This window comes from Mytilus edulis, chromosome 10, assembly GCF_963676685.1.
Source record: "Mytilus edulis chromosome 10, xbMytEdul2.2, whole genome shotgun sequence".
NCBI classification, from domain to species: Eukaryota; Metazoa; Mollusca; class Bivalvia; order Mytilida; family Mytilidae; genus Mytilus; species Mytilus edulis.
Window position 1 is genome coordinate 20,057,813 of NC_092353.1, and position 13,750 is coordinate 20,071,562.

General features: G+C 33.4%; 1 protein-coding gene across 5 annotated transcripts in view; it reads right to left on the bottom strand.

Moving 5' to 3' along the window:
• LOC139490581 (protein still life, isoform SIF type 1-like) overlaps positions 1–12,512 on the bottom strand; it is a 127,967-nt gene extending 115,455 nt beyond the window's left edge. For all 5 annotated transcript variants that reach the window (XM_071277450.1, XM_071277445.1, XM_071277443.1 and 2 more), the window contains exons 1-4: positions 12,378–12,512; positions 10,537–10,655; positions 8,472–8,572; positions 3,854–3,959 (exon numbers count right to left, since the gene is read on the bottom strand). The gene's annotated coding sequence lies outside the window, so the exon portion shown is untranslated. The remainder of the gene's footprint in view (positions 1–3,853; positions 3,960–8,471; positions 8,573–10,536; positions 10,656–12,377) is intronic.
• Positions 12,513–13,750: the final 1,238 nt, after the last annotated feature.

A 13,750-nucleotide genomic window follows, 5' to 3' on the forward strand; every position in this document is an offset into this window, starting at 1 on the left:
CAAATTTCGAAATTTTTTATGAATTAAACAGGATTTTTCTCAAAATCGTAAAAATTAAAATCGCATTTCATTCTAAAATGACAAAATCGCAATAATTTCATAATTTACAGTAATTTAATTTAACTATTTAACAATATATTTCATATACCTCCAAGCCCTATATTTAGGTGTATTTTTAAAGAACCATGTGTATTATACACTCAAGAAGAGTCTAACTCTGTATTGAAAGAAGAAGAATGAACTAGAGGCTCTAAAGAGCCTGTGTCGCTCACCTTGGTCTATGTGAATATTAACTAGAGGCTCTAAAGAGCCTGTGTCGCTCACCTTGGTCTATGTGCATATTAAACAAAGGACACAAATGGATTCATGACAAAATTGTATTTTGGTGATGGTGATGTGTTTGAAGTTCTTACTTTACTGAACGATTTTGCTTCTTACAATTATATCTATAATGAACTTTGCCCATTAGTAACAGAGAACTATATTTGGTAAAAATTTACATATATTTACCAAATTAATGAAAATTGTTAAAAATTGACTATAAAGGGCAATAACTCCTTAAGGGGTCAATTGACCATTTAGGTCATGTTGACTTATTTGTAGATCTTACTTTGCTGAACATTATTGCTGTTTACAGTTTATCGCTATCTATAATAGTATTCAAGATAACCAAAAACGGCAAAATTTCTTTAAAAATTACCAATTGGAGGGCAGCAACCCAACAACCAGTTGTCCAATTTATCTGAAAAATTCAGGGCAGATAGATATTGACTTGATTAACAATTTAACTTCTTGTCAGATTTGCTCTAGATGCTTTGAATTCATAGTTATAAGCCAAAAACTGCATTTTACCCCTATGTTCTATTTTTAGCCGTGGCGGCCATCTTGGTTGAATGGCCAGGTCATCGGACACATTTTTCAAACTAGATACCCCAAAGATGATTGTGGCCTAGTAGTTTCAGTGGAGATTTTGTAAAAGATTACTTCGATTTATGAAAAATGGTTAAAGATTGACTATAAAGGGCAATAACTCCTAAAGGGGTCAACTGACCATTTTGGTCATGTTGACTTATTTGTAGATCTTACTTTGCTGAACATTATTGCTGTTTACAATTTATCTCTATCTATAATAATATTCAAGATAATAACCAAAAACAGCAAAATTTCCTCAAAATTACCAATTCAGGGGCAGCAACCCAACAACCGATTGACCGATTCATCTGAAAATTTCAGGGCAGATAGATCTTGACCTGATAAACATTTTTATCCCATGTCAGATTTCCTCAAAATGCTTTGGTTTTTGAGTTATAAGCCAAAAACTGCATTTTACCCCTATGTTCTATTTTTAGCGATGGCGGCCATCTTGGTTGGTTGACCAGGTCACGCCACACATTTTTTAAACTAGATACCCCAAAGATGATTGTGGCCAAGTTTGGATTAATTTGGCCCAGTAGTTTCAGAGGAGAAGATTTTTGTAAAAGATTAATTTATGAAAAATGGTTAAAATTGACTATAAAGGGCAATAACTCCTAAACGGGTCAACTGACCATTTTGGTCATGTTGACTTATTTGTAGATCTTACTTTGCTGAACATTATTGCTGTTTACAGTTTATCTCTATCTATAATAATATTCAAGATAATAACCAAAAACAGCAAAATTTCCTCAAAATTACCAATTCAGGGGCAGCAACCCAACAACCGATTGACTGATTCATCTGAAAATTTCAGGGTAGATAGATCTTGACCTGATAAACATTTTTATCCCGTCAGATTTCCTCAAAATGCTTTGGTTTTTGAGTTATAAGCCAAAAACTGCATTTTACCCCTTTGTTTTATTTTTAGCCGTGGCGGCCATCTTGGTTGGTTGACCAGGTCACGCCACACATTTTTTAAACAAGATACCCCAAAGATGATTGTGGCCAAGTTTGGATTAATTTGGCCCAGTAGTTTCAGAGGAGAAGATTTTTGTAAAAGATTACTTTAATTAACGAAAAATGGTTAAAAATTGACTATAAAGGGCAATAACTCCTAAACGGGTCATCTGACCATTTTGGTCATGTTGACTTATTTGTAGATCTTACTTTGCTGAACATTATTGCTGTTTACAGTTTATCTCTATCTATAATAATATTCAAGATAATAACCAAAAACAGCAAAATTTCCTCAAAATTACCAATTCAGGGGCAGCAACCCAACAACCGATTGACCGATTCATCTGAAAATTTCAGGGCAGATAGATCTTGACCTGATAAACATTTTTACCCCTGTCAGATTTGCTCTAAATGCTTTGGTTTTTGAGTTATAAGCCAAAAACTGCATTTTACCCCTATGTTCTATTTTTAGCCGTGGCGGCCATCTTGGTTGGTTGACCGGGTCACGCCACACATTTTTTAAACTAGATACCCCAATGATGATTGTGGCCAAGTTTGGTTTGATTTGGCCCAGTAATTTCAGAGGAGAAGATTTTTGTAAAAGTTAACGACGACGGACGACGGACGCCAAGTGATGAGAAAAGCTCACTTGGCCCTTTGGGCCAGGTGAGCTAAAAAAAGGACACAGATGGATTCATGACAAAATTTTGTTTTGTTGATGGTGATGTGTATGTACATCTTACTTTACTGAACATTCTTGCGGCTAACAATTATTTCTATCTATATTGAACTTGGCCCAGAAGTTTCAGTGGAAAATGTTAGTAAAAATTTACAAGTTTTATGAAAATTGTTAAAAATTGACTATAAAGGGCAATAACTCCTAAAGGAGTCAACTGACCATTTCGGTCATGTTGACTTATTTGTAAATCTTACTATGCTGAACATTATTGCAGTTTATAGTTTATCTCTATCTATAATAATATTCAAGGTAATAACCAAAAACAGCAAAATTTCCTTAAAATTACCAATTCAGGGGCAGCAACCCAACAACGGGTTGTCCGATTCATCTGACAATTTCAGGGCAGATAGATCTTGACCTGATAAACAATTTAACTCCTTGTCAGATTTGCTCTAAATGCTTTGGTTTTTGAGTTATAAGCCAAAAACTGCATTTTACCCCTATGTTCTATTTTTAGCCATAGCGGCCATCTTGGTTGGTTGGACGGGTCACGCCACACATTTTTTAAACTAGATAACACAAAGATGACTGTGGTCAAGTTTGGATTAATTTGGCTCTGTAGTTTCAGAGGAGAAGATTTTTGTAAAAGATTACTAAGATTTACGAAAAATGGTTAAAAATTGACTATAAAGGGCAATAACTCCTAAAGGGGTCAACTGACCATTTCGGTCATGTTGACTTATTTGTTAATCTTACTTTGCTGAACATTATTGTAGTTTACAGTTTATCTCTATCTTTAATAATATTCAAGATAATAACCAAAAACAGCAAAATTTCCTTAAAATTACCAATTCAGGGGCAGCAACCCAACAAGGGGTTGTCCGATTCATCTGAAAATTTCAGGGCAGATAGATCTTGACCTGATAAACAATTGTACTTAGTCAGATTTGCTCTAAATGCTTTGGTTTTTGAGTTATAAGCCAAAAACTGCATTTTACCCCTATGGTCTATTTTTAGCCATGGCGGCCATCTTGGTTGGTTGGCCGGGTCAAGCCACACATTTTTTAAACTAGATACCCCAATGATGATTGTGGCCAAGTTTGGATTAATTTGGCCCAGTAGTTTCAGAGGAGAAGATTTTTGTAAAAGTTAACGTTGACGGATGCAGGACGCCGGACGCCGGACGCAAAGTGATGGGAAAAGCTCACTTGGCCCTTCGGGCCAGGTGAGCTAAAAATTAAACACTTAACATCAATTAATCAGCCTGATAAAAGAAGTTACACCAAGCTGATCAAAACTTACCTTTAAAATTTGTTCTCAAAAGCATTAAACTGTTGGTTTAGTAAAGTAGTCCAAGTTGACAAATGATTCCACAAAGTACAGGTTATCAGTTGCAAGATAATAGCTCCTAGACGAAAAACAAAAGAATTATGACAAAACGTGGAGGAGTCTGATTGATGTAAGATAGATACATGTATAATCCTTCATCACAATACAAGTCTGAAAAATTAAATTGACTTAATTCTATCAGTTTGAGCGACTTTATTCTATCAATTTGTGCATACATTCTATTGATTAAGAAAATTCAATTGGTAGTTTTAAAAGGTTTTAATGATTAAAACTTTGTGCAAATACACAATTTGTAATTGAATCAAAATTTGAGCAGATATGCTAAGGCAATATCAAATTAGTGGTAGGTTTTATCATGGTAATAAAGATTGGTTTCTAAATGTATATTCCTGCAACTTGTGAAGGCAGGAATTGCATTTTACAATGTAAATAAATGGAGAATATTTCCATGGGACAGAGATGATGCCCATATAAAGGGTAAATGAGAACTGTAAATTATAAGTGACTCCACCCAAATTAAAACTGTAGCTGTGTTATAAGGTCATAAGCATTGTGCATAAGTTGCATGACATTTGGTAGAGGAAATCCAAGTTACAGAATGGAAACAACAAATTCAGCATTTTTTTGCATTTATAAAGGGGCATTAACTCTAAAATGGTAAAATTGAGGCCACCCAAATTCAAACCTGATCTGTGTTCTGTGATGGGCATACTAATGGACAAGGGTAACACTAAATGCCCCTTCCCTGCAGTAGGATTATAAAGATCCGAAAAAAAAGCTTAAACTTTAGATTGCACTAACACTGCAACCAAACTCTTTTCTAAATTCCATTTTCATAAAAATCTTATTTCTTATTGGTACCAGCTTATGGTGTTGAAATGGCTATATTGTGCAACAAGTAATAAAGCAGGTGTCTTTAAAAAGAATTCAAATAAAAAACATTTGTTTCATTAAATAAATGCATATCTAATCTGACAGTCCTTATAACTAGTCTGTTCTCAAATATTCTATCTTGTCTGGAAATTTATTAAATCCTTTAAACTCCCTAATTCCTAACAGAGGAATTTGAATATTTAGATTGAGCAAAATGAATTTGAAATCTTATATCCTGATTTTAAATCATGTCAAAGTAAAGAATTTTTTTTTTTTTAATTGTTTTAGATCAGCATGCTACAAACTGACACAACAATTACTATACACAATGGTATGCAGGGAGTATGATATTTTCACAATGTTTTTAAAATAAACTATATCAATAATCAGTATATGCAATAACAACCACATCTATCATATTTTCCTATCCACTTATAATATGCTTCAGGCAAAAGGGAATGGCTATGCCTGTAAAGTCGATTTACTAACTGATTCATAGCAACCTTTTTTTCACTTCTGCTTTAAATTGAAGTAGAAAATGTAAAGCCCTTTATTTTGTCTATGCTATCTCACTTTAATTTGATGCAATGCCTTGACAATGTCTTGACAACACCTTTTGTTGTATGATGTCAAATTATAGGAGGATCGAGTGAAAATAACAAAAAAAGATTTCTTTTCTGATGTGATATTTCTTTTTTATTTGACTAGGATATCATTGCAAATTTAAATGTAATGAATTAAACAAACACAAACTCCATCATATATTTTCAAGTTTTTTCTAAAAAAGATAAAACCAACACTGTCTTGCAAACTAAACACTTCTTGAGTTAAAGGTAACACATGCATAAATAACAAAGCTTGTGAATTTAATGGATCCGTTTTAAAAACTCGTAAATTAAATGCTGAACTGAAATCTGTTATTAAGGATTAAAGTTTCACAAGCCATAGTAATGTAAAAATTGATAATTTAACAGCTGGAATAAGAGAAATCTGGTTACAAGTTTTAATCAATTCAATTAGAGACAAATGCTTCCCAAACAGAAGCATGTCAGGCCAAACCAAATTATATCCTGTTCATGACAAACATAATAAAAATGGCTCATGTTTTTTTCAACCTAATTTCAAATTTGATTTTCCTGGTAAACTTACAAGTTAAATTTGTTGTGAATAGAATTCTGCACAATGAAAAAAAAAAGGCTCAAATCTATATGGTTTCATGTGACTTCTGAATCGTGCTTATTCTGGATTGGATTTTTTTAAAATAATTTTTGTTTTCAAGTAAAAATACAATTGTTCCTACATTGACACAAATAATAATGTCGAGATCTTTTAAAAGTCATGTGTCATTTTGATTAATATTTAAATGATAAAAGCTGCTTTAAATATAATCTGATATATATCCTGAAATTTTATTACCAATTTATCCAAATGTCATTTGGCCATTGTAAATTTTAAATTATTTTAAAGGTTGAAAACCATAGGTATGTTGTTTTTAGACCTATAGATGTCTTTTTTTAAGATACTTGGCTGCTGGTAATTGCTATTTATATATCATTTGCTTTTATTCATAGTATTGTATAGTGTGGCAGAGGTCTATATTTCGTTTGAAAATCTTTATTCAGACTAAAATTACCTTTTGAATGAGTCATTTGAAAGTGTCTCTCCCCTTGGACTTATACTTATCTGTCCAAGCTCTTTAACTAAATTCATGTAAGATATTTCATGTAAACAGAAACATGTTATTTAAAACATGGACATAATATCATTTGTAAATAGAATGTGTCCATAGTACATGGATGCCCCATCCGCCTATCATTTTCTATGTTCAGTGGACTGTGAAAATATCTCATTTGGCATTACAATTAGAAAGATCATATCATAGTGAACATGTGTACTAAGTTTCAAGCTGATTGGACTTTAACTTCATCAACAACTACTCGACCAAAAATATAACCTAAAGCGGGACAGAAGGATGAACAAACGAATGAACATATGGACGGACAAATGGACAGATGATCGAACGGAGGAAAAGACTGAAGAACAGACACACAGACCAGACAACATAATGCCCATAAATGGGGCATAATAAATGGATCTCTTTTTTAGGATCAATAGACCTTCAAGTTATTTAAACAGCAGTATGGGTTTTGCTCATTGTTGAAGGCTGTACCAGTGCCATATCCAGGGGTTTCTAGGGGTTAAAACCCCCATTTTTATTTTGACGATCAATGCATTTGATGTGGGACATATATTTGTATCCCCCCTTTCTCTTGGGTTGGACCCCCCTTTTTAAAATAGCTCTGGCCCTGCGTTCTGTGACTTATAGTTGTTAACTCCTGTGTCATGTGGTCTCTGATTTACAGTTGTCTCATTGGCAATCATACCACATCCATCTTGTTATTTTTAATATATATTCAATAATAAAAAAAGTCATATTTTTGTAAAACAATTTTGCCTCAAATTCTTCAATGACTCTTGAATATTGAAAATCTTTACTTAAAAAAAAATGCTTAACTGAATTACAATTGTTATAAAGTAATATTATCTATCATGAAATTTTCAAACCTGCAACCAAGTTGTTATTAGAATTGTGTGTTGATAACGAGATAAATTGGTGCTTTATTTATAACTGGTTCTGACAGACACCATTTATTTGGAAACAGACTCTTGCAAACCTATTTATCAAAGATGATTTGGTTATGACATCTGATCATAACATAAATGAGAAGTCAGAAACATTGTGTCAATGAAATCATTTATAATGGACGACAATAATTATAAATTTCGACAAATCGGTAGAAAACTAATCCTAATAGACTGTGGTGTTATTCCCTTGATTCAAACTATCCACTTCATATTATACCTACAAGAAGATGCTTGGCCGAGATAACATCATTATGAACTCCTACATCTCAGTAGATTCACAGTTCTGACGACAAATAGCCATTATTTGTGGTTAATAGCAAAATTTGTTCTCCCTAATTTAGACATGGTGTGATTTTTATTAGAAAATAGTCGAATGTCAAATGAACTATGTTATGCAGTTTATAGAACAGACATAATGATCTACTTGTATTTTTGTCCATCTGATGAGTTAAGCCTTTTTCAACTGATTTTTATAGTTTGTGCTTATGTTGTACTGTTATACCACTGTCCCAGGTTAGGGGGAGGGTTGGGATCCCGCTAACATGTTTAACCCCGCCACATCATTTATGTATGTGCCTGTCCCAAGTCAGGAGCCTGTAATTCAGTGGTTGTCGTTTGTTTATGTGTTACATATTTGTTTTTCGTTCATTTTTTTTACATAAATAAGGCCATTAGTTTTCTCGTTTGAATTGTTTTACATTGTCTTATTGGGGCCTATTATAGCTGACTATGTGGTATGGGCTTTGCTCACTGTTGAAGGCCGTATGGTGACCTATAGTTGTTAATGTCTGTGTTATTTTGGTCTTTTGTGGATAGTTGTCTCATTGGCAATCATACCACATCTTCTTTTTTATATAATGAACAGACATGAAAATAAAAGAAGTCTGTGAGTTTGTAACACACAATGAATGATAGAAGTTATAAAGAAAGCCCCCCCCCCTTCCCCCCCCCCCCAAAAAAAAACCTTTTTAAAAAAACTAATTTTTGCTATTCTGTCTCTAATAATAAAAGACATATGAAATATTCCAATTACTCCTTAAGGTTAACTTACAATTCTTATACTAAGGTTTCTGTAAGTCAGTTATAAAAAGTATAAGCAGCAGATGTACACTGTTGGTTAAATTTTTCCTCTCTCAGTTCAAAGGATGAACACTGCAAAAGAGATAGAACATAATGAATATTCAAAAACATCTCCAGTATTAAAAGAATGAGAATAAATCTTATGAATTTACACATAACATTTTCAGCATATATCTGTGGTAGGTAATATTGCTAAGTGTCAGAATAACTGTGCTGTCACAATATATACAGTATAAGCATACATCTTTTATTTTTACTTTTGTCATAAATCTGGCAGAGTTTCCATTTTAGAAGTAACATTGCAAATACCATTTAAAAAAGAGTGATGATTGAGAGTCAAACTACCTTAACAGAAGGTAGATTTATAAACAGTAAATAACAATTATCTTACTAGTTACTTGTAATATAAAAATTAGAAGAACTGATGGCCAATAAGAAAACTATCCACCAATGTTTAAATGAAGAAGTAGTAAGTAGTCTTTACCACTATATGATCTTCAAAAATGAAGTTATAAAAAAGCTATGAACCATGAACCAGGGCCTTGAAATAGATTTCAAACTGATATACACTAATATTTATTCAGCTCTACAGAAAAAGCAACAAGGATTTTTGTCACAGGCGAGATATAGCACTGTCAGTTTTAGTACTCTTGATTTAAAATTAATTGTGGATTGACTTTTTTTAATAGTAAGGCTAACAACTTAATAGTGTTAAATATGCTTTAAAATCTTTACAGCTGATTTCCTAATGCTTGCAAAGTAAAACTTTGTTTGGCTTGCTTGCTTTGTTTGTATAATTGTTAATACAAGCTTTGTAAATAAGATTGACATCTATAAACAATTTACATAGGCATAGTTTAACCTGTATATATTATATTTGAATTTGAACTTGCCGGTCAAAAATCAGAATTATGTTTCAAGGTAAGTCAGACTTGCTGATCAGAAATCAGAATTATGTTTCAGGGTAAGTCAGACTTGCCGGTCAGAAATCAGAATTATGCTTCAGGGTAAGTCAGACTTGCCAGTGCGAAATCAGAATTATGTTTCAGGGTAAGTTGACATGTCGTCCTAGGAACTGTGTAATAGCACATTAAAACTATGTCTGAGCATGTTGGGTGCAAAGTGTCATGAAATGGAAGTTTCTTCCGAAAACAAATTCCAAAAGGAAGAAATATAGTGGCATGGATATATTTCCACTGGAAGAAATATTCAGTATTTTTCCAGAGTGAACAATGGGCGTATGATATTTATCCCTGACAGAATAACAGATAAAGAATATGTGTTCCAACAGGAAAAACTTAAAGAATTGTGTACAGCAAAGTTTAAAGGAATTTCTGTTAGGAGGAACACATTTATGTTGACAAATGCATGGTTAATATATTTGTATCACAATAAATGTTTTTCATTCTGATACAAAGGTGGATTGGGGGATGGCAGAGGGCTCAATTGGTGGAAAAAATTGGTTGACTATTCATGGAATAACTTTAACATGATTGAAGCAGATCCCCTATTAGGCAGGCAGTGACCCCCCCCCCCCCCCCCACCTTTTATGATAATTTCTGGATCTGCCACTGTGATATATGCCTGCTTCTGTCACTTAATGTTTAAAAATATCTATCTATCCATCAAGAAATCCATACTACCATAAATAAACATGGTTATAATTTTGAATGATGAATAACGTTTAAATCGACATGAACAAATCTGCCACCAAGGCAATAAATACCCCCTTTAATAACTTTTGGTTTATAATTTATTACCTTTCTGAAACTTAACTTAAATTATAATTTATCTACTTATACCAGCTTGAGTTCTTTATTTTCTAATTCTACATACAACAAAAAAATAGTACAATAATCTCAATTTTAACTACAATGTGACATGGGAGATAAATCTTATTAAATTTTTTCTTAAAAAATGGAAAATGGGGAATTTGTAGAAAAATCGCCTTTAAAAACAACTTTCTTTTTTATCATTCAACCAGCCACTAAAATTTATATTTAAAAGTGTTCAAAAGTGCTTATATTTTCACTTACCTTTTGATATTGCTGACGTAAGTTTCACAATTTTAAATATTCCGACTACATTATTTCAAGACCCAGGAACAATAGAGATCAGTCAGTAGTATCAACACCTTTCTGGTTGACAAACCAACCTTAAATCATACAAAAGATTAGAATATTAATTATACACTCATGATGCAGATATACCAGTCATATTAAATTCATCTTTTTATTGTGTTGAGGACATGAAGATATTTGATATCAATTAAAGATGAGACGATAAGAAGAATTATTGTTATAATATCAATAAATTGGACAATGTTGTTTAAATATAGAGCTCTTTTAATAGAAACACATTAATGAGCCTCATATTTCAAATATTTTACATTACACATATATATGTAGATTTACGCCAGGCAAGTTTGAAATTCATAGGCTTGTAAAAAACTTACAGGAAAGAGTGATGTGATTTACTTATAATTTGAATTATATCAATTTTCATAGATCCATTAGATCTTCTTCAATAACTTGTGGTTCATTTTAGCTTGTTTATAGATAAAATTAAGATGTGGTATGATTGTTGATGATACAACTCTCTACAATAGAACAAATGACACAGAACAACTGTGGGTCACAGTAACCTAGGATACCCCAGTTACATAATAATGTGCTAGTGAAGAATTGGTGTGTGCTCATACATCACACAATTCTTACACATATGGTCTGGATGCAAAAGTACCCTGCCACATCCACTCTGTAGTTTTGTTAGATTGTATTTCTGTTTCTAGCCATCTGATGAGTTAAGCCATTTCAAATGATTTATATAGATTGTTCTTATGTTATACTGGTGCACCACTATACCATGCAGTATAAGGAGTGGGTTGGGCACTTGTAAACAAGTTTAACCAAGCCACATATTGTATGTGCCTGTTCCAAGTAATTCAGTGGTTGTCATTTGTTGCTGTGTAATATATTTGTTTAAAAATAAATCATTCACTATTTCGTTAAAAAAATATGCTGTTATTTTTTTTTTTTCATTTGTTTTTACAGAGCCTTTTACACCTGACTTGTATATGCTGTATGGGCTTTTCTCATTGTTGAAGGCTGTACTGTGATATACAGTTGATAATTTTGGAGTCATTTGGTCTATACACCTTATCGCTATTTGTCCGCCATTGTTGGAAATCACACAGGTTCCCGTAAAATTTTGACGTCATAAAACAAAATGTCTGACGCCACAATGGAAAAGTGATTGTTGTTGACGTCAAAAGTTCAAGCGGACGGGTCAGCCGGGAATAGCGATAAGGTGTATTGACAATGATTGAGGAGTGAACATACAACATCTTATTTTGGAGTGGTGGATCCAGAATTTATTGTGGAGTGCTGTCTCATTGGCAAACATACAACATCTTATTTTGCAGTGGTGGCATAGGCGGATCCAGGAGGGCCCTGGGGGCCCAGGACCCCCCCCCTTTCGTGGGAAAAATTTGGTTGATTATATAGGGAATCACTGATGCATGACAGGAGTGGGCCCCCCTTAGGAAAAGTTCTGGATCCACCACTGGGTGGGTCCTGAATTTTTCATAAGTGGGGGCCCACTGACTGCCTAAGAGAGACCTCGGGTCATGCTTCAGTAATTCCCTATATAAGCAACCAAATTTTCCACCAGAAAAGCCCCCCCTAAATCCGCCTTAGTTTTGTAATTGAATATTGTGGAATTAAACAAAACACTGGTTTACTTTTTATAATCAAATGCTAGTTTATTATCCATAGTTATTGACAGTGTAATCAAAAGAAGAAAAGAAAATTATCAACTTAACAGGTTTTTTTGGAAATAAAAGGGGGAGTGCAAAAAAACTGATTCCCCCAAGTACCTGAATGAAAGTCATCACAATACGCATGTTGAATCTATCCACAAAAGTCAGAAAGTACAGCTGCAATTTCAGTTTATTACACTTGCTATCTTGTAATCCACACATTAGTTATCACACTCAACAACTCAGGCTCTCAGCATCATGTGGATTAAGCAATGGGAGATAACCCTGGTGTTAATGGCGGGAAATATTGAGGGTCTGAAACTCACGGCTAGGTTATAGAATAGAGGATAATCATAAATGGACCCGAAATAAATAAAAAAAAAAAAAATGAGATACAGATTTAGAAATATGTTAGACAGAGGAAATACGTGTATGATCTTAATCAGAAGTTACGCAAGCTGGCAAAATAGCATATTTCTATTTTCCTGTAGTACAATATATTAGTTTCCGCATAAATGATGCCATTTTGCTAAAACAAATTGCTATGTACGACACTTGAAAAGTTAAACTCTATTAGCATTGGGGTCACCCACTTCTCTGTAGTCCTTTATGGCTAGGGATTAGAGACTCTGCTTCAATGAATACTAGCTATCATAGTATAGTACTACATCATAATAGTAGGAAGTTCCTGGAGTAAGCCTTCTTTAAGGCCGTAAAATTCGTTCGAAACATTGAAAGAAGCCCAATTCTATACTTCTACTTCTTCCACTAAGTGACCACCCTCATTAGTTTGACTATCCTGTCACTGTCTGGGGTGCGCTTGTGAACTTAACAAGTCCAAAAATAATTTAAACAAAAATGAAGCTGTTCATAACATTTATACATGGTGCTAATAAAAACATGGGACTTGAAATTTAATGTGCATGCAGTAGGCTGATGATCGATATCAAGGCCGTAGCTAGGCATCTTATTTTAGTGAGGCAAAATAATTGAGCCAAGCGAGGGTATGAAATGAATGGTGCAAAATCCTGCATTCTAGACATTTTTAGAGAGTTTGATAATGTTTTGAATTTGGACACTTTTTATATACATTTTTTATATTCTAAGACTTTTACTTACACCAAATTTTTAACAAGTTTATTTAAATTTATATGTAAGATAATCATCCAAATATCACTGATCTGAGTCTGCTGCCAGAACCTAGAACAAACATGGATTCAGTATAGTTTGCCAAATTTTTCTATTGACGGTTCAGTCAAATCGTTTCAGAATCATAATTTGGTCTGCTGATATCCTTATCGCGATGAACATGGAGCATGGCAAGACCGCACAATCTCTTGCCACTCATGCATGCTCTTTTCCAAGTTTTCAGTCGTTTCAGGGCAGTCTATGTTTCTAAAGGTAGCACATTATCAACAACAATGATCAATGTCTTCTTCCAATTCCTTCTCCATCAGCAATTCGTTAGCAGCATCGGTAGTAACAGTTTT